General features: G+C 43.2%; 1 protein-coding gene across 6 annotated transcripts in view; it reads left to right on the top strand.

Annotated features, from left to right (window-relative positions):
* The window catches only part of mef2cb (myocyte enhancer factor 2cb), a 71,462-nt gene that overhangs the window by 11,752 nt on the left and 39,136 nt on the right, over positions 1-20,574 (top strand). For 2 of the 6 annotated variants that reach the window (XM_061037926.1, XM_061037920.1), the window contains exon 1: positions 1-505. This exon is cut by the window's left edge. The exons of the other annotated variants lie outside the window; for them this stretch is intronic. The gene's annotated coding sequence lies outside the window, so the exon portion shown is untranslated. The remainder of the gene's footprint in view (positions 506-20,574) is intronic. 6 annotated transcript variants of the gene reach the window in all.

The raw sequence follows: 20,574 nt of genomic DNA, 5'->3' as shown, positions 1-20,574 counted from the left end.
TGTGTGGAAGGAACAAAAACAGATTGTGAACATCACCCGTCAGGATCCAGACGTCCAGCAGATTAACTACCAGCACCTCCTCAACTATCACCACCACTCCACCGCGTCCCTCCTCTCCGCTACACCGGCACCTCGCAGCCAGAGAGTCCAAGAGAAGCGTCCTCGCCGCCTCCTGCGCAGACACTGTCCGACCAGAGAGAGAGAGAGAGAGAGAGAGAGAGAGAGAGAGAGAGAGCGAGAGAGAGAGAGAGAGAGAGAGAGAGCGAGAGAGTAGTTGCTCTGACATTATAGAGACTCCTACCACGTACTGTAGGTTACTTTTTTTCCTCCCGGCGACGTCCTCTGCTAAGTTGCGCTCTTGGATTTTAAGCGCGTCTTGGCGAAGTCCGTCCCCACCAAGCAGCGGCTTCAACCCTCCTGTCACCCGGCCGGACCAAAGCACCGGCGGACCGCTTGTTGTAGCCTTTTACTTACTTCACCCGGACCAGATTTCGTGCGCAATAAAGTAAGTACCGAGCACTTCACTTACAACTTAACATTCGCAACACATGATGCATCATATGATCTTTATTTTTAATCTTCAAAAGGGGGAAACTTGAGGGTCTATTTTCATTCGCGCTGCCTCATCAACAAAGTACAGTAACTGCGTGTATTGATTTGTTGTGACCCCGATCGACTCATGCCGGTGACAACCCTGCCTTGTAATTACCAGCTGACATCAAGTAACTGTTTATGGTTTATTAGAAGAGTCAAGCTGTGCTGTCTCGGGCTTCAGGTAAAGGATAATATTTGTGTCGACCTTGTGAAGCTTTCACATGTCCACATGCAGTCCTGAAGACACAGAGATTCAATAGGTTGCCCTCCAATGTGAAACAGTATGTTCCACACTAATGCGTATTTGTTGATACATGAAAAGTTGCTTCTATTCAAGTACTAGTTAAATAAATAATGTACATATTACCGAATTTACAGTTTAACAAAATAATTTAGTAAAACACTGGGGAAAAAAAACTTTGGAGTAGCCTAAATTATTATTTTTTTAAATTCAGTATATCAACTTCATTACAGTAACATACTTTAGTAAAACTCCCTACACATTTGATGGCATTACTTCTTCTTTATATTTTTTCCTGTCTAGTGTAAACAAACTAAAAGAAGGTAAACTAATGATCAGAATTATCCTATTACTATGCATTCAAATAGGATAACCTGTACAAAGACAACTTCCATAAATATGCACAATAAGACTAACGCATGTAAACATAAATAATTTACAAAGTTCAATACAGCACAACACAATTTGTCTGACATGTCAATTCATCATTCAACTGTGATAACTGATTTGTACTTCAGAGTTTTTAGAGACAATTTGCCGTGTTCAGGCTCAGTTATAAATCAATTCTCTTTTATTTTGTAACTGAAATGTTTAGACCTTTCTCACTACAGTGGAACAGATACATTTATAACGTGAGTTGAGTTTTAAGTTCAGTCTGTTGTGGCAAAGGTGAACCTGTTGCAGTGAGAAGATTAATGATGACACCCTTATTAACCTGTGGAAACTTTCACAGTTTGCAGCCTGACAAATAAAATAAAATAAAATGTTTATTTTTTTTCACTTAAAGAGAAAGGAGGCCCACTGATTAAATGTGAAGATAAACTAAGGACGGTTTAAAATTTTTTGATTACAGCACGGATCATTTTAATTTAGACCGATTCTGGAACTGACTTGGCTACAAGCATTTAACTCATGCTCATCAATATGAGCATTTATGTAAATCTCTTTATCCTTATTCTTATGGTTTCATTATAACTACATTTTATTCACTCCAATAAATACTGTCTGTTTTAAAAGTTAAAAGAAAATCAATAAATTGTACAGATAGCTGCAGTCTCTTAATATAAATTAAACTAATATAATATTCACTGCACATTTTGAGAATCACAGCAAGTTTTACATTTGATGAAAAAGATGTTCTCTGGACAACTACAATTTTTAAGTGATAAAGTGTTTCTTTACACAACAGCATGCAAACTATATTTATGACTGAAACGCGTCCTGCATGCACTCGGGCACTTCCTCCATTATTGCATTTTACAGTTTGTTGTATTTGGAAAAAAGAAGATACACACATTATAAAGTAGAGGAAATATTTGAGATACTTCTTTTAATTTTAGGAAGATATAGTGTCCCATACATTGTCTTATTTTATTTTATTTTTCTACAATTCTTTATGCTATTGAAGTTGTTTACTGGTGATAAAATATATTAAAGTGTGTAAATCTGTGCAAAGGATTTTTACACATGGCCTTTCCTCTCCTGCCCATCTTCAATGAAGTTGTTCTGTGTGGCCTGTCTGGCCTGTTGCTCTCTTGGGATTTAGCGTTAGGTTAATCCGCTCAGAGAAAGGTGAGCACTCGCATGTGGACCCACGATTACACACTGAGGACTCTGTCAGCCAAGCCCGCTAATCTCAGAGACCCTGCACAAACACACACACACACATGCATGCACCTATGTAGTCGCGCACAATCCTCCACACACACACACAAATGGCCAGACAAAAGCATGGTGTCCCTCCTCTGTCTGTATGTCTTTAAGTTCTGCACACACACACTCTTTCACACACACACAGCGACACCCACACTTTCTGGCCTGTGCTGCTTTTGTTTCTCTTATTCTCTTAAGACCTCTCCCTCTTGACAAATCATTTGGGATTTTGGGCGCTGATTCACAAAACCAACAGTGACAACATACTCTTACCCTTCTCACTGAGAGGGATTAGGAGGTCACGTGTCCCTGTGATTGGCCGGGGCATTGAGCCGATTGTCAGGGCACTTTGCTGTACACCAGGGGCTCAGTGAAGCTTTAGTTAAGTGAAGGGGAGGGACACATGGTGTGCCATGGTCAGGGTTTTAACATGTGTTTGAAAAGTGGATAGCATAGAACAAAACATGACTTTTTTTCACACATTTAAAAATAATTGACGGATCTATGAAACAAATTCTCACCAGATAGATGTGAAATATGTCCTCCCTAGACTGTATTTTTTTTTTTTTAAAGTAGTAAAGTACACCACTGTGCTGCCTTAGTACAGAAGCTCATTTCAAGATCTGCTCCTTATGGAAACCCAGATCTATGAAAACATTATTCCTAATGGGAACATCAGAAGCATTTATGTTTAAGCAAATAATTTAATAGCCGCTTTTGCATTTGCTGTGCTTTAAAGTTTTTTTTCCTCACTCTAATGGTTTCAAATATTTTGGGAAGGGTTTTGCAGAGTTTGCACAGTAAAACACTCATTTGCAGATTGCAGGTTGGCGAGATCTGCAGAAAGATATTGAAGTGATGTAATTGGACTTTGTGCCCTTTGGCTCAAACGAGAAGGTTAATATAAGAGTCAATTGTAGGGAATCATATTTACCCCATAAATAAGGAGAATATCATATCTGGAACCATCAAGAAACATCTCTGTAAATCGGGCGAAGCATGCGGTATATTTTGGCCTTTTATTTTGAAATAAATGCAGCAGAAAACACTTAAAATCCAGATGTGAGCGATAAGCTCTCTTTTAAGTACATTTATCTGACACAAAAGTGTGCAAATGTTAAACTCTTTATTTGCCTATTCAAAAGCAGAAGAAAACACTTAACTTTAATAACAACTCAAGGGCTTGTTGTGTTCTTGTTTATTGCACGAGGCAGGTGCTCCCTCCTTTGCTACATGGGAGAACAAGTCTCTTTTCCCCTTTTTTGTACATTTTTTATAGCACTAATGAAAAGTGTAGGGCTCACCCTCACCATGTGTTTATTTACTCATTTGAACAGATCTCCCTTTCATTGTCCTCCTAACTGTTGGAAATGTTTACCCAAATGTTTCTGTGCCTTCGGAGCACTGTGTATAGATCTTTATAGGAGCCACAATTACCCCAAAAACTTAAAAAAAAAAAAATCTTAAGTAAATAACACTGTCCTTGAATGGTTTAGGCTGGGTTGAATGCATATTTTTAAATATGTCCTGGTTTGTGCATAATAATGCAAAATCTTCTTCTGTCTCTATCTAGTAATTAGCGGTGACGCTCAGCAACTTTGTGTGTGTGTTCTGTAAGTGGATGGGGGTGTGTGGGGTTTGTTCACTGGGGTGTTAAAGATCACAGAGGAATATCTCCGCCTTTGATGTTTAATTGTATTGTAAAACACACTTTAGAATATTTCTGCATAAAGTAGAGTTCTGGCTGTGCTGTGCTTTGTGTTTGCTGTTTCTTTGTGTGTTTGTCTGTCAGCATGTGCTGTGTGTCTGGGAGGTGTGTTTGTGTGTGTGTGAGTTCGAGTTTGTGTCTCGTCTTCGTCTGTTTGCGCGCGTCGGAATGTTTGTGCTTCTCTGTTTTTTTTTGTTTTTGTTTTTTTTTTGTCGGGGTTTTGTGAGGTTGTTGCTGGTGTATATTCAAATGAAAATGCGCGATTTCTTTTCTCGTCTTTATTCTGGCACTGAAGAGGGTAGGATTTGATGTCTGGGATGATGGAGCAGTCGGGAAAACAGTGTCAGGGTGAGTGCTGAAAAGGCAAACTGAGAAGACAAGATGCGCAGACAGACAGAGCAAGGCACACACAAACAGAAGAACGAAATTTTCTTGAGCTCGAACGACAGAAAATTTGGCCTCTGATCAGATATACTTCATGATGCTTTGTGATGTCATGCTTCACACACTCATGCAGAAGAACAGGATGTCCTGCCTTCTTCTTCCTGTTTCCTGCTTCCTGCCCTGCCTGTGGGTCATTATGGCAGCAGCTGCCTGCTGGGTGGTCTGTGCTCAGCACTCCTGACCACACAATCATATCATCAGCTGCAGCCCACCTAAAGAGACAGCAGAAACACCTCACCATACTTGAGGCCTGCTCCCTGAAATATTTGGACAGGAGGAGAGTCTTGGGAGGCAGGGAGGCTGAAGGAGTGCAAGGAGCAGAGACTGTGACTGATAAGACAAAGAGAAACATTTAGAGTAGAACAGAGGTTGGATTTCTTTGTCCAAACACTTGATAGTTCACATCAGGCTGCACACACTCAGTATTAAGACTCACATATGAAAATGAGGGTTAACATGGTGAGAAATGAGTTCATTAACTTCCTCATCAGACACTTGCCTTTGCTGTAAGATCTTTTAATTTGATTCTGTGACAGTGTGACACACAGGATCTAGTCTGAAACACGGTCTATGTCTGTAATACTGGCTCTAAACATGCTGTGCAGTAAATCCCGATTTAACTGAGAATCCCTCTCAGTCAGTTTGAGGGAAAAGTGTACGCTGTACATGTGCATAAATCTGCCGACAGAAGCCATGTTCCATCATAAAACACAGTGCCTGACCTGTGAACGGTGCAGGGGCAAACTTCTTACCGCCTAATATATTTGCAGAGACAGCCCCCACCCCCCTCCCCTTACTATCACCCTTCAGTGTGGCACACGTTCGGGCTACACCCAGTGCCAACAAAAAAGCAAAGAGGTATGGGAGAAGGCCAGAGAGAGTGAGAAAAAAAAGTGTAGAAATGTTTTCCAGTGGCTGTAATTTATCTTTGTCACAAGTGCAACATAGCCGAGTCATTCTGCAACAGTCTCCGGTGAGACGCACAGAGGTAGCTCTGTACCTCGGCCTCACACAGGCTCACATCCATCTGAAAGCCCGCTCTCTTGGCTGCCACAATCTGCGCCGCCGCTCCCCATCCACACAACTGCTGCTATCGCTTATTTTTAGAAGATCTTAGATTCAGAGGAATAAGGTCGCAAATTTTACCCAGTCAGGCTCCTGTGTGATCAAACAACTCACACTAAATTGCCAATAAAAGGCAGAACGGTAAATCCGTCTCTTTTGTCTGCTCTAAGGGAAAGATAACAGTCTTAAACATGATGCTTATATTCACCTCAGAGTCTCAGATTTCTGGGCAAAGTCTGAAATATCAGGAGGTTTGCAGTGCTATACTCCGAGGGGACCGTGCTGCTGAAAAATGCTGTTAACACCGTCTAAGTCGAGAAACATCTCAGGAAGAATCCTCACTCAGTGCTCTCTCTCCCTCCTCCTCTGCAGAGCGCACGGCTTAACCAGGCGCTGTCCTGCCAAAGTCCACCAGAGTTCCTTTTCCCATGTCATCTGTGCCATTCCCACACCGGAGGCCAGCCTGTGACCCAATGCACAGCAATAGATCATTTTGAACACTTACAGTATGTTACTTAGATAAACAAAAAATAAAGGAGAGGGCACAACAAAGAAATGCGGAACAAAAGGGGAAATTGGTCAATGAAAAAAAAAGAAGATATATACATATATAGAAAACTTTTTCGGCTAAGGTTTTTCTGATATAAATCTCATAATGAAGAACATTACTGCAACATGCAGTACACTGAGGGTGGATAAGGTCGAAGTAAGGCACCCCACATAAACCCATTTTCTTTCACTCTCTCAATTTTTTTTTCTTACATTTTTTTCATCCCGGCTCCTTCTGCCCTGTGATGTATGGCTTTTTCCTACAGTGGCTCTTCCAAAGTGCAGCTCGTGATGTCATTAATTTTATTCATACTTTATGGATGCTCTGTCTGGAAAAAAAAAAAAAAAAAAAAAAAAAAAAAAAACGGGAGAAAAAGGGGATAGCAATGGAAGAGAAAGAAGAGAGAGAGAGAAAGAGGAGAGGAGAAGAGATGGTGTTGTGGAAGGAGATTTTCAGTGCAGTTGCATGTATAATGAATGAGGGGGCACTTTGTTTGAAACTCCAGCCTGCCGCTTCACTTCAAGCTTTGCTGGGCAGAGTGGGGGCCTTGTGATCTCACACCAGCCACTTTCTTTATCCTGCCAATAGATGCTTTCACCTGGCACTGTGGTTCGACCCAGTGGAAAAACAAATAACCTTGTGTGTGTAGAAGAGAAACACACACATAGGGAGAGGGAGAAAGAGAGAAAGAGAGAGAGAGAGAGAGAGAGAGAGAGAGAGAGAGAGGGAGACAATGGAACAAGGGGCTGGTTGGAAAGGGCGAGAGAGGAAAGAGGTGAGTTTGTATAACAGCAGCAGCAGTGCAGTGACGCCCAGACGATACTGAGGAGAATACTGGCACCCAGCCCACACTTCCTAAATAGTGCTCTCTACAGAAATAGCTCAGCCTTGATATTGACTTTTGTCTGCTGTTTATGTGTGTGTGTGGATGTGTATGTGTGTGGATGTGTACATTCGAGCATGCTCAGTTGGAGAGCAGAGCTAGAGGAGTTTGAACTATTCCAGTATCTGTTATACATCTTGGGCTGGATATTTTTCTTCTTCTGCTGTGTGCGAACAATGAAGAGTGTGAGCCGCCTTTATGATTTGGTTTAAAATTGGCCTCCGTCTTATTTTTGGCCCTGTACTGGACTCATGGTTTTTATAAATAGCTAAGGGAAGTGCGGGGGATACCTGTCATGGCTCCAGCCTCCCTCCAGCAGAGTCCCGGGGCCTCCACGTCACATCCATCCACCGCCGACCGGCCCACTCCAGGCAGTGGCAGAGCAGGCCCCTCGGGGGGAGGCGAGCAAACAGGATGGGACTCGGTGAGAAAGTCAGTCTCTGGAGTAAAAAAACACAAGATGGCTCGCAGTATAGCGCGAGCATCAGCTGAAACTGTCAGATTTGTAAAAGTGCAGATCAGAGTTAAATTCCTTTACAAACACTGAGCACTGAGTGTTAAGACACGTGTCAACATGGCAGCACAATAAAAGGTCTTCAAAATGAGAAGTCACTTCTGAGACACTTTGTGAGTGCAGGGTCACAGGGTGGGTTTCTCTCCTCTCTGCCATCTGTATGCCGAGGTGTCTTGTTAATTTCATTTCTGCGTCTCAGTCATATGCCATGAACAGCACGGAGAGTGTCATCTTTCTATCTTTGGGTGGTGTACACTGTTCTACTCACACTTGTTTACGGAACGACAAACTTCACATTTTGGAGTAGTAATATGTTTTGCAGTGACTGAGCCCTGACTGACTTCGTATTGAATGTCTATACTCTACATTCTAACAGCTATTTCATATGTAGGGCTCATTTAATCCAGGGTCAAACTTGGGGAAACTTGTGATAAGATACTATCATGCAAGCTATAGTCCTCCATGAAACCATCTAATTATCTGGTGTTGAATCCACATTGTCACCATGAGATTCTGTTAAGTGGTGGACTCAGTCTAGTAAAAAGCAGAAAAAATATGTTATGCTTGTAATTTTATTAAACTAAATATTTTTCTTCCCAAGAATATGTGGCACTCTACATCTTGGCCATTCATGATAGGGGTCCATAATCATTGTAGGAGTGGGTCAGAGACAAAGCAAGAAAGCGTTCCTGCCCTTGGTAGACTGTCTCTTTCCACGACAAAAGACAAATCATTCCGCTTTTTTTTTTTCCCAAATGTGTTTTTTTTTTCTTCTTTTTTTTTTTTTTTCCTGTGAAGGGAATTGTGCTGCCTGTTATTAATGTGCTTTTGACAGCTTAATTTGATAAGCGGGCTACTTGTTAAAGAAGCCTTGGATTGTTCTCATGGAAGGAACATGCTTTTTTTTTTCTCTCCCCTCCCTCCCATGTTCTTCAAAATGCTGCCGCACAGTCTGTCGATGACCCAGTTCTGAGAGATGGTCGAAAAACAAGGAAGAGCAGAGCGAAAATCCACAGGGAGAAGGAAAGGAGAGGAGGCAGGAGGGTTAGCGAGGAAGATCGAGTGAGGAGGAGATACTATAAGCAAGAAAGGCACTTGTGGGAAGTTAACTCAAATGCTTTTTTCTTTCTTCTCGCCTCCTCCTCCTCGTCTTCACTCTTCCTCCTCCTCCGTCTCTGAGCTGCCCACCTTCTCGGGCTCCTCTTCTTCTTCCCCTGTAGCCTAATCGGAAGAGAAACGCTGGGAACGATAACGGGGATTAGCTTCCACTGCTCACCAGCTCCCCTTGGTTAAGTACACGTGTAATGAGTTGTTTATTTGGGATAATGCACAGTAGGCTCAGCAGAAGCCCTGAGCTGCCCTCACCCCCCTCCACCCCCCCTCTGCTAACACACACACACACACACACACACAACAGAAACGTGTGTATTAGGTAAATGTAACACACACACAGCAATGTACAGGTATGTGCAAATACATACATTCACACACTGGGCCACTCCTCCAAACACACCCACCCGCACAAATTCCCACACACAGCTGTGATGCAGGTCACTAGCTGTGCAGAGGGAGAAACATGGGGAGTTAGGACATGGTTTGAAATGTGTATCTGTGTGTGTGTGTGTGAGATTGTGTTTGTGTGTGTGTAGAGGGGGCTAACGTTCTCAGGCCTTCCCTGGGTCAGAAGGCAGGGGTATTTTTTTTTCTCAGGGTGAAGAGAAGGGGAAGAAATTGCATGATATGAGAAAAAAATAAAGGAAGGGACCAAGAGAAGGAAAGGGGAGATGTTGTGCCCACCATGCGTGTGTGTGTGTGTGTGTGAATGTGTGTGTTTGTGTGTGCATGCCATGTTTGTGTGTATGTACGTGAAGTGGAAAAAGCTGTTGCCTTGTGGAGGAGACGTGCTCCGCTATCATTAGCTGTGAGGGAGGGGTGGAGGGGGAGTAGGAGGGGGCAGGCGAGGTTATGTGAACGGTGCAGCTGTGCGCGCAGCAGAGGGATTTGGGGGGTGGGGTGGGGGGGGGGGGGTGGGGGGGGAGGGGGTCTCAAGGCAGCCAGGTCCTCACTGAACCACCAGCTCAGAACATACAGCAGAAGAGAAAATTCAACCAAACACAACTCGCCACCGCCGTCCCCCCTATCCATCCCTTCACTTCCCAAATAGGAAAAATAAATAAATAAAGATTGACGCTTGATGGTGAGGATAAGAGTGCAAGAGAGAGGAAGAGGAGGAAGAAAGAAATGTCATGATTTATATATAGTGTAGGGTATGCTTTTTCAGCCATTTGTGGTTTCCGTCCACTTTCATCTCAAATTCCAGTCCAAATGAGATGTCCAAAATGTGCTACTGGTAGATCTCCAAAACATTTATTTTCTAAAAACTGTATAGGGAGTACTGAATTATGGTTCAAGTCAAGCTCCCTTTGTTTGGGGGGGATTTCCCCAACACTTGACGTACAATTTCAAAAATCACTCAAATTTGTTTAAAGCTTCCTCCCCACCTCTCTTATTTTTTTCCTCGCTGAAAGAGTCAGAGCCCACGTACAGCGAAGGATGGCGCGGCAGACGAAGACCCAAACTCGCTTGTCAGCCTGTGTGATCAGTCGCTGCAAAAAGACAAGGCAGAGGTGGCGGAGAGACGACAGAACACAGAACGGTGCCGGCGTGCACTGCTAATGCATTCAGCCTGCCACCGTATCCAACAACAAGGCAAAATATCACACAAGTCACTTCACAAGATGTTCCTACAACAACAACATCAACAATAACAGACATATAAATGCACACACACACACAGACAGACACACACACACACGCACACACACACACACACACACACACGCTCAGGCAGACGCAGAGTCACACATGCATAAATAACCACACACAGCATGTTAAAAACCAACCATGAGGAACAAGAATTTGAAAGCAAACAAACAAGTCAGAATGTAAGCAACTTGTCGGAGACTTTGCGACAGGAAAAATAAATGAAATTTGAAGAAACACCTTTTGTTTCATAAGAGAGGGTGCTAAATTGTGGTGCACCAGGAATTCAAATCTCAGAATGAAAGTAAAGGAGTTCAGGTTTTCAGCACAACTGTGTTAGCACTACAGTTAGCGTTAGGCTAAAAATAAACTGGGTCAAACAGCAGTAGTGTTCTGGCATGAGGGGTCATCTCCATGTGATACAGAAGCCTCCACTCTAGCCACATATTGAGAGCAGAGGCACTCTGCCAAAGCTTGTAGCTTCACAGCAGTAATTTAATATTTGTTTGTCTCGATTATTTCATTCTCCCCCTCTCTCTCCCTGCTTCTCCTGCTTATGGGGGTTAAGTAACAGCGAGCTTTATCAGATTACTGGCTCTGAGGTCTCTTTCAAACCTCTCTTTGCCATCTTGATTCTGTGCAGCTGTGCAGACTCTTTAATCATACGCTATCTTTTTTCACTCACCCCTCCCTCCACTCTCCTCCTCCTCCCCCCGTCTTCTCCTCGTCCCTCCTCCCCTAACATATGTTAATTGGCTGCTTTCTGTGACAAATTACGAGCGTTCGCTTTGATGAGGTCGGGTTGTGATGGTGCTGGGAGTGGAGTACAGTGCAACTGCCAGACCCTTGCCGGTTCCCCCCTTTAACCACTCCAAAAAGAAAGCGCGGCACCCAGCCGATGACTAATGAGAGGCTTGGACTGGGTCTGGCCCGGCCCTGGCCACCGTGGGGGCCACTCCCCTAAACAGAGGCTGATCTGTAGGTGCCATGTGCCGCAACACGCCCTCCAAAATCCATACAACCTTTCGCCTCATGCACCCCCCCCCCCCCGCCACAAGCTCTCTCCTGGGAACTGTTAAGCACTGGAGCAGTTCGGAAAAGAGTTCTTAAACATGTGCTTTTAAGTTGTGTCATTTTTTTTGGTGATACAGATTTAGAAAAACTCAGTTTATGTTGATTTTTGACTTGATTTGCTTAATTTATGTTTTAATACAACCAAATTCTGCTTGAAACAAGTCACATAAAGTATAGATCCACAGTGTACAATGTATGTCTCAAGTTTACATTGTGTGTGTGGGATTGTATATCTGTGGTGAAGAGAAAGTGCCTGGAAACATTATGCCAGCCTCGCTTAAACAAACACTAACAGTGGAACAATCTCTGTTTAATGATGCACAGCGTCAACAGGGAAACAATGCTCACCAGTAATCAGCACAATCAGCTTGTGGTAACCAGAAAACAGAGGATTGAGACTGACATCAGCCAAGTATTGTTTTTTTTCTTTCTTTTAAGTCTTGGGTTGGTGGACGTCACGTTTTTCACTCTTTCTCCTTTCAATCTGCCCTACTGCTTCTTTTTTCTCTCTGCCTCTGTTTCTCCTTCTTTCTGTTACAATCGCTTTCTCCCTCCTCTACGATCTAGGTTACTCGGTTTCCAAGCAGAGCACAGGGACCAGAGGAAGAGAGAGAGAGAGAGAGAGAGGAAAAAAAACAGAAGGTCGAATCTATGAAGGACATCCTTGTTGAAGTGTGCAACCTTCTACTTCTGTGCAAATTACCCACACGCTGTGCTTAGACTCAGAGCAGCACTGTGGCTCGCACTTAAGCTCAGCGAGGCTGCGACCATGACACATAATGCTGCTGGAGTGTCACAATGACAGGAAAGGGCAATGTAAACTGTTGACCATAATATAGGTTTAATTAGAACTGTATTTTATAGGTAATTACAAGTATTCCTCATTCATTTGAATGTTTACAAGTTGTAACTCAAAGCACAGCAGCTTCAGTATTTTCTTGTTATGATCACAACTTCATAAATAACCACTTGACGTAATAGTTTCATCGCTGAATCCAAACTTGCTGATGAGGCGAGACGAGGATAAATAGTAAATTCCACCACTTCCCCATTCAGCTGCCCGTCCCCACATGCTGACTTTGTCTCAACAAATAGCCAAAAAAGGAAATCACTTTTCCCATCAGAAACTATGCAAAACAGATAACCCGTAAGAACGCACACATTTCCATTCACCGCCAAGCGAACAGAACACGCGCATGCCCACCCACATGTGCATGCTGGAAATGGTTTACAAAACTAAGCATGGTGAAGAAGAAAAAAAAAAGGGAAGTACGCCACTGTCTCGTGGTTGCATGAGGGGCTAGCCACATTAGCATTAGCCTGCAGGCCTTAATTGAGGCCAGGAGGGAGCATTTAATAATTGCTGTCAGAAGATCAAATTTAATTCTCCTCTCCTCTTCACAGCCACCACTGCTGTAGGGTAGAGTGAAACAAATTGTCATCAGAGATTTCTAAATGAACAAAGCTTTTAATTAGGGTGATTAGAATGCTGTGGCAAAGAGAAAGAGTAAAGGGTGGGGGTGTGTGATGAAATCATCAGCAGATCGTCTGAACTATGACTTCTGTGTATATACAGTGCAGGCTGGGGGAGGCGGAGTAAGGGCCAAAAGACTACAGGGAAGTTTGTAAGTAAGCATGGCCTGTGCAGCAACAAGGCCGCATAGCCTCATTTTCAATCCTCTGACACAAACACACACATACATGTACACTCACACTGGAGAACATTGCTGACATCCTGAGACATTGTCATACTCAGCAGGGAACATAATTGGGTGAATATGTCAGTGCTTTGTGTTCTTAGTGACATGACTCCCGGCTGTTCCTATGGGGGCTGGAAACACTCATTGAAGGGTTTATTGTGCAATTTTGTTTCTCTTTTTGTTTGGTTTCACTGACACATGGATAAACAGGGGATTCATTACCTTTGCAAATAGATGTAAACGTGTGTGTCCGTGATCATGAATGAACGTGTGTCTACGTTGTCTGTTCCTGTTGTCACAGCTGGGTCCTTGGTCTCACTGCCGGGCAAAATGTGAACTGAGACAGTGGTTTACAGCAGAGCATAAGTGGAGAGAAAGAAAGAGACTTAGGGGGAGAAGTGAAAGACACTGTGGTGTTGTCGATAAAGTGAAACTTATATGAAGTTATTTGTGTTTAAACATGTGCGTATCACCACAATCTGCACCACTTCCATCCTCAAAAACATTTAAATACCATTCCCCCCCCCCCCCACTTCACTACACCGTTAACACCCTAACATCTTTTCTATCTCTAGTTCATACTTGAATGTGTCCATCGCCCCTCCTTATGCTCATGCCATGGAAAGACTGAACGCACTAAATGGTGATTCACTCAAGCCTTTTCCGGGGCCTCTCCATATTGTGGCTGGCCTTTGCTTCTGCTTTTTCTTCTCTTCTTCTTCTTTTTTTTTCTGATATCATTTTTCCAGCTTGACACAATTGTCTGTATATGCGCAGCTACTTTTGTCATTGCGGTCCTCTTAGTTATAGTTATCATTCTACACAAATCTGCTGACAATCGACGAGGAATGCCTTTTTTAACCATGTTGGTTACTCTTCACCACTATGCCCGTCTGTCTGGCTTCGTCTCGCATTCATGTGTGCCCTCTCGCTCGTCTGCCCGTGGCCCAGCAGCTGTGGCTTTACAGCCCTTGGCCTCCTTTCAAAGATGGGGGTTGATGCATTGTGTCAAGTCATTTTGTCCTTGGGGAAGTCAGCAATGGGCTATGGAAAGATGGCTCTCACCTGTCTGTGTTCTGGCTCTGACGAATGGCTACCTGTCTCCACTGCGGCTCTGATAGCTGAAGGCCTCTGTGTGCAGGTGCTGAGAGAGACGTGCAGCTGCCCAAACGAAGGGCAGGGCTCTGTACCCGTCTACATTTTGACTCTCTCATTACTGCCTGATACTGTTAAGACACCAGTAGGCAAAACTCTTCAGAGACAATAAAATATCTCAACATTTAAATTCAAAATTAATTCGATCAGATTTCTATTTTCAATTAAATGCAGCTGCGTTCAGACAGGATTCTTTGGAAAAAAAACTCAAATGTTGAACAAACAAATAATAGTAAGAGCTGTTTTTTTGAATGTGAAAATGTCTTTATGTACATGTGAGTACAGTATATTAGAAATTTGTTTAATTTTGCATGGCATTTAAAATGAAGAGACATAACATCTGATCTTAGACACTTTGTCATATTTAGCCACATGTATTAAACTAAATACATTTTTGTGTTTTGAATTTTCTCTAATTTGTCTTTTAGTTTTAGCTGTTTTAATTCGTTCAGAGATTGAACATATTTCAGCTAGTGTGTAAAGGGTGCTAAGTGAATACAAGAAAAAAACTGTTAAAAAAACATATTCTTAAAGTGGATTTTTTTACCATGAATATGATTTTAAAATCCCTTATCTAAGAATCTGCCACGTATATCTGGCCAAAGTTAAGAAATACTCAGCGAACTTACTTAATCAAAGATTTGCACTTAAAAATGTCTTAATTCAGTTTTGTAGTTAGAGAATCAAAATGTACAATTTTCCCCCATTTGCTAACTATTACAGTTTTATTTAAAAAAAAAATTAAATTAGCACATGGTAGTATAAAATAAGAGAGAGTTTTACCAAGGCCTCAAGTATGTGGTTCTCATTAAGTAGCCTATTACTTTTATTGTTTGCACTCTTCTTTTACTTGTGATTAGATTTTGATTTCAAATTTACACCGGACATTGTCATTTAGTGAAGGAAGCACCTTTAGCACCTTTGATTGTGAATGCATGCTGATGTCACATCCTTCGGCTGATCTGTCTGTGTATGAGTGTGTTTCCTGTCTTTCCGTCCTCAAAGAGTCCAGGCCTGAGCAGTTGGGCTGGCAGAGTCTCATTAGAACCTAAATCAATTAAGCCTAAAGTTTCAGTCTGAAGTTTTAAGTTGAAAATCGGTTGAACTTGGTTTAGCGGACACATCCAGAGCTCATCTTTTAGCACTTGTTCTGCTACTTATAACAATATACTTTGTTCCATAATGTCAATCACACTTATGAGTTCTCCACAGAGTATAGAAAACTGTGCCAACCACAGGCTATTGGCTCACTTTCCTGCTCATCAATAGACAGGTGTCTCAGTTCAAAGGCACATAGAGATTGAAAATAGAATACATGTGAACCTGTCTTCCTAATGATCCAACTAAATCATGAGCTAATAGATTGAGACAGGTGAAGACATATTCTCCAACACACCACACAAACACACACAAAGACTCACACACACACACACACACACACACACAGGCACACTGCAGCCTCTCAAATTCAAGTTTAGCTCGCTGGGAGATAAAAAAGAAGGAATGAACACATTATGAGATGATCCACCACTATCACTCTAATCCCCAGATGTTCATGTTGCTAATCTCTTTAGCCGCTAACATGTTAAATTAGTCCTAATATCTGCAGAGATTCAGAGCCATAGAGGCCCACCTACGCGTGGGCTACCGCCCAGGTTTAGGTCACTCTTCTCCCCCAGCTCTGGAAAAGGATACAGACATTAGAGTAGGGGGCGGGGGTGTTGGTGGAGGCTGAGGGAAGTAGCAGTGATAGCCATTCGTCACCCTGCCTATCTCGCTCTGACAGATGGGGAGTGTGGCGTGCCACATAGAGGAGTCACTGCCTGTAATGACATTAGAGGCACAATGAGACCTGATACACAATTTTTTTTTTTTTTTTGCTGTTCCCTTCCTGCCTGGCCATCAACTCGCTCCTTTGGCTTGATCCTTCCCCTCCTTTCATTCCTACTGGTACATCTCCATCCATCCTGACAGCAGATGAAACGGCGTGTTTTTCAAAATGCAGCACAAACACACAGAAACGCAAACACATTTGCACGCGCTACATCAAAAAAGACAAAGAAGAAACCCCCGACAAATCTACAAATCTGAAAGAATAAAGTTTTACGTTCGTGAGGGGGAAAAAAATCTTCACCATGACAGACATGCTCAAGTAAAAACAGTGCACTGTGTGTGTGTGTGTGTGTGTGTACTAACGTTCAGATTGTATTTGGAAAACCATATTAAAGCGTGTTTTTGGTTCTGCTCTTCAAGGAAATGGGAGTTTATTTAAAAAGAGAGAGCGTTTATTTAATGTGCCATACACCTCCTAAAAGGTTTACTTACTGCACTGTAATATGTTATTTTAAATCCTCACAGCCACATTTCCTAGGAGGATAAGGGATACTGGCATGATATATATATTTTTCGGGACACATGCTATTACCAAATGTGTTGCAGATGTACCGTGAGGTGAGGTGGGGTTTCTTAGAAAAACATCGGCAATCCTGTCATGATAAATCACCTTCCCCAATTTGCTATAACGTGTCTAGAATTAGGATTTGATACTTAAGCATCAGCAGATTTCGGCACAGAAGGAAAGTCAAATTTTCGCCATTTTCCCCGTACAATTCTCTGAATGCAGAAACAATTTGGTGGATGACTGTGTGTAACTCCGGTTCTAGGAACTTGAATTCTTGTACATTTCCTCCTCACACACAAACAAAGCCCTGCAGCTGTCTTTCAAAGTGACAAATAAATCCTGAGCATGAGTCAAGGTAAAGTTCCTCTTTTTGCCACTCCCTTGATTCAAAGAAGTCGTCTTCCGTGTCCTTAATAACAAAGCCACATTAACAAGCACCCTACAGACCGTCTATTAGAATGTGAAAAAGCGCTGTGTGCTGTATATTAGTTTTTAGTGACTAAACACTTGGGAGAGAGGCGACCTAGAATCAAGCCTTGTGGTGCACTGAGTGTATATGTTCTCATCGTCCTCTCAGCTCCACTTGTGAGACTTAAAGAGAGAGGGAGAACGCTTGTTAGATCTATGTGCTGAATCGCTGCTCCCTCTTTCTCTTTCTCTCTCTCTCTCTCTGTCCGTCTGCTTAACAGATGGGAGGGTCGTGGGTACAGCTATTCCCCTCCCCCTGGAGAGGCCTGGTGCCTGTTCAAAAAGATCCCTCTTTATGCTTCACTCCATTTCCCTCTCTTCTCTTCTCTTCTCCGTTACTCTGCCTTCTCCTTCATAGTCACCTCTCTATTTCAGAGCACAGAGAGTTGGGACAGAGAGGGTATAAAACAAGCAAAAGGGGCAACCGTTGTCCTTCTGTCTGCTTGGTGCCAGTTTGCCCTTCGACCTTAGCAGTCATCTGCCCCAGCCACCTTCCAGTTTACCAGGCTGGTGTGAAAGCAAGCATACCATTAGTCAAACTCTGCAGAGAAGATAAAGAAACTCTTTTGTGTATGCTTCATCTTCCTCAGCTCGTTCCCTCTTCCCCTGCCCCTTGCTTCAGGATTAGCAAATTGGCTTAATGTGTGTAAGCGTGTTAGTTCTCTCTTCTGTGTCACTCTGTCTTCTTCACTCCCTTCTTTTTCTTCTTCAACTTATTTGCCCCATCAAGGTCAGATGTCAGTGTCGTGCGAAAAAATTCCTGCCTGTGCTCCTCTACCATGTTTTCCAAACTGCGATGGTTTCTTCTGTTACCCTTCAGTTCTTGGCAACATGAGGCTAAATTGGATTGAGTGATTCAGTGGTAATCTGTTAAGTTAACCGATGCTCTTTCCATCGACAGGGGAAGGAGAGGGAAAGAAGCCCGATGAGGAGGTGGGTGCTCGGTTGTTATCCAGAAGCGGCCTGGCACTCATATGGGACGGGGGCGGGTGTGAGCAAATGTGGGGACCGAGGGGAAGGGGACTTGCGTCGTTGTGTGGGAGGAGGTAGAGGAGGCAACCGTGAGAAGGGATAGGGAGAAGGTGGGGGGGGGGGGGTTAGTTGAGTCTGGGAGGCACCGACACGGGGCTAAGCGGCAGCAGAACCTCACCTCAGGGAGCATTGGCTGGTGCTGTGAGCCAAAAGCGGGGATTAAATGTTCAGGACATGGGCTTAGTCTTAGTGCTAATGTTACGTAAGGCCTAAGGTGTTGCCCCAGCGGTTGTTGACATTGAGAGGTTCAGCTCTGCTCAGCGGACTGTGGGAGGAACGAGGAGGTGGAGGCCAGGAGGCAGGGATCACAAAGGTAACGCCTCCTTGTTTGGAGCGCTGCCCAGGCAGGGGAAGTGTTGAGTACAAAGACTGGGAGGGGATGATGCTGTCAGCCTGTGATTGAGGTACGCCGGCTTGATTGATATCCTTGTCTGGCTGTCTTGTGCCAAAGCGCCTCGGTGTTGGCTTGTAATCCCAGTTTGTCTGACAACATCCTTCTTTGTTTTCTTCCAGAGGGCAGTGCTTTGTTTTTCTGTCTGTGGATGGGTGTGTGTGTGCAGAGCAATGCTCAAATGTTTTGGATAGCCTCTTCAGAGCTGCCACAGAGTTATTTTAGATCTTGTTGTTATTATGATGGCGCAGTCCAGCTGTTGTCTTAACTGCCAAATGATGCATTTGTGTTTGTTACTCATTTCTTCCATAAGTGGGCGTACTCCAAACATCAACTTGGGAAAATTTTTGTCACACGTTTCATCATTGTTCAACTTGTATTGTCACATTTTGTTTTAAATTGATGTGATGGAAGATTTTTGCGGACATACTCAAAATGTACACAGGGATCGATGGGATGTTATTCCTAAAGAATGGGATATAATTTCTTAATTCACACCATGCATATATAAAGAAAGACCAAATCTAATACTATTATTACTTCAAGAATTTAACATTACTGCGGCACACTTGTCGTGAAGATCTACAGTTATGTACTCCAGCTACAGGCCTTGGTCTGTCTTAAGAGCCAGAGTATCTCTGGATGTTCCTATTACGCGCTTTCATTATCAATGTCCTACTCTTGCACAAAGAGGTCAAGTGCATAGCAATGTGCTGCGCTTACCTCAGGGGTTTACTGCTTTCTTGTGCTTTCTCATGCATGTTACTCAATAAAAAATGGGGACAAAAAGGGGAAAGAAGAGGGGAAAGGAAGTGCATTACAATGCGCATGTATGCGGGATGGTGCAAAGGAGAGAAGAAGAGAGAGCGGAGAAGAGAGCAATAGTGTAGGAGAGAAGAGACAGAGTGATAGAGAGAGAGACCGACATGTCTTCTGGTGAAGCGGTGTCGTCTTCCACATCAATGTCTGATGCTTGTGCTGCCAGGTGCCGGAAATCTGGTTCAGAAAGGAGAGAAGAGAGAAGAAGGGGAAAGTAGAAAAAAAAAAAAGGCAGGGTAGATGGAGGATTTTTTTTATGTGATGGCGCTGACAGCTCCCCTGCATTGCACTGTGCTTAAATAATGGGATGCTCATTTGCATAACGAGGGACGTTATCACCTCTACTGTCAAAAGAAAACACAACAACAGTTCTTCTGCTCCTCCCTGAGATAGATTGGGTTGGCCTACTTTAGCACTCTGGAGAGATGCACTGGAGCTCAGGCTCAGCCAAACTCACACAAGAACACATAAGAACACACACACACACGCACACACACACACATACGTACGGACACACAGTCGTTAACTCGCGCAAACTTTTTGGAGCGCAGGTTTCTTCTTTTTCGCAAAATACACGCAGGGTCATCAGCTGCTGGCATCCAACCCTTAAAGCAAAGGCAAAAGTGCAATTCTTCAGTTGGACACAAATGTAAAGTCTAAATCTGGATGATGTTCATGTTGGAATTCTGTTAGATTTCTGCCTCTAACAAAAATCGATTTAACATGATTCAAAAGATCACTCTTGGCACCTTTTATCCTTTGTTTTGTGGCTTTGTTTTACTAGAACATGGAAAGACTGAGCTCAGTTTTACATCTGTATTCCATCCTGTGATTCACAGCTATCATTTTGGAGATGCGCTCCAGATAGACTCGCAATAAAAGCCATGTCTGGCTGTACCAGCACTGTCAATACAGTGCAGTTCGTGGGAAGAAAGAAAATGTATTTCTCAGTCTGGAGGTAATGTTACAGTGTCGGTGATTAGAGCGTTTAAGTTAGCGGCACTTCCAAAACACTGTCAAACTCTCTGTGAACGAAGCGAGATCCTGACAGCGCTGTCTTCTCTCATAGTCGGTGCCTGGGAAAAAAAAATGCAAAAACTGATTTGCATGATATCGACA

The sequence above is a fragment of the Labrus mixtus genome, chromosome 5 (assembly GCF_963584025.1).
Source record: "Labrus mixtus chromosome 5, fLabMix1.1, whole genome shotgun sequence".
NCBI lineage: Eukaryota > Metazoa > Chordata > Actinopteri > Labriformes > Labridae > Labrus > Labrus mixtus.
The sequence above is the reverse complement of the archived record's forward strand: the minus strand, read 5'-3'. Positions and strand labels throughout refer to the sequence as shown.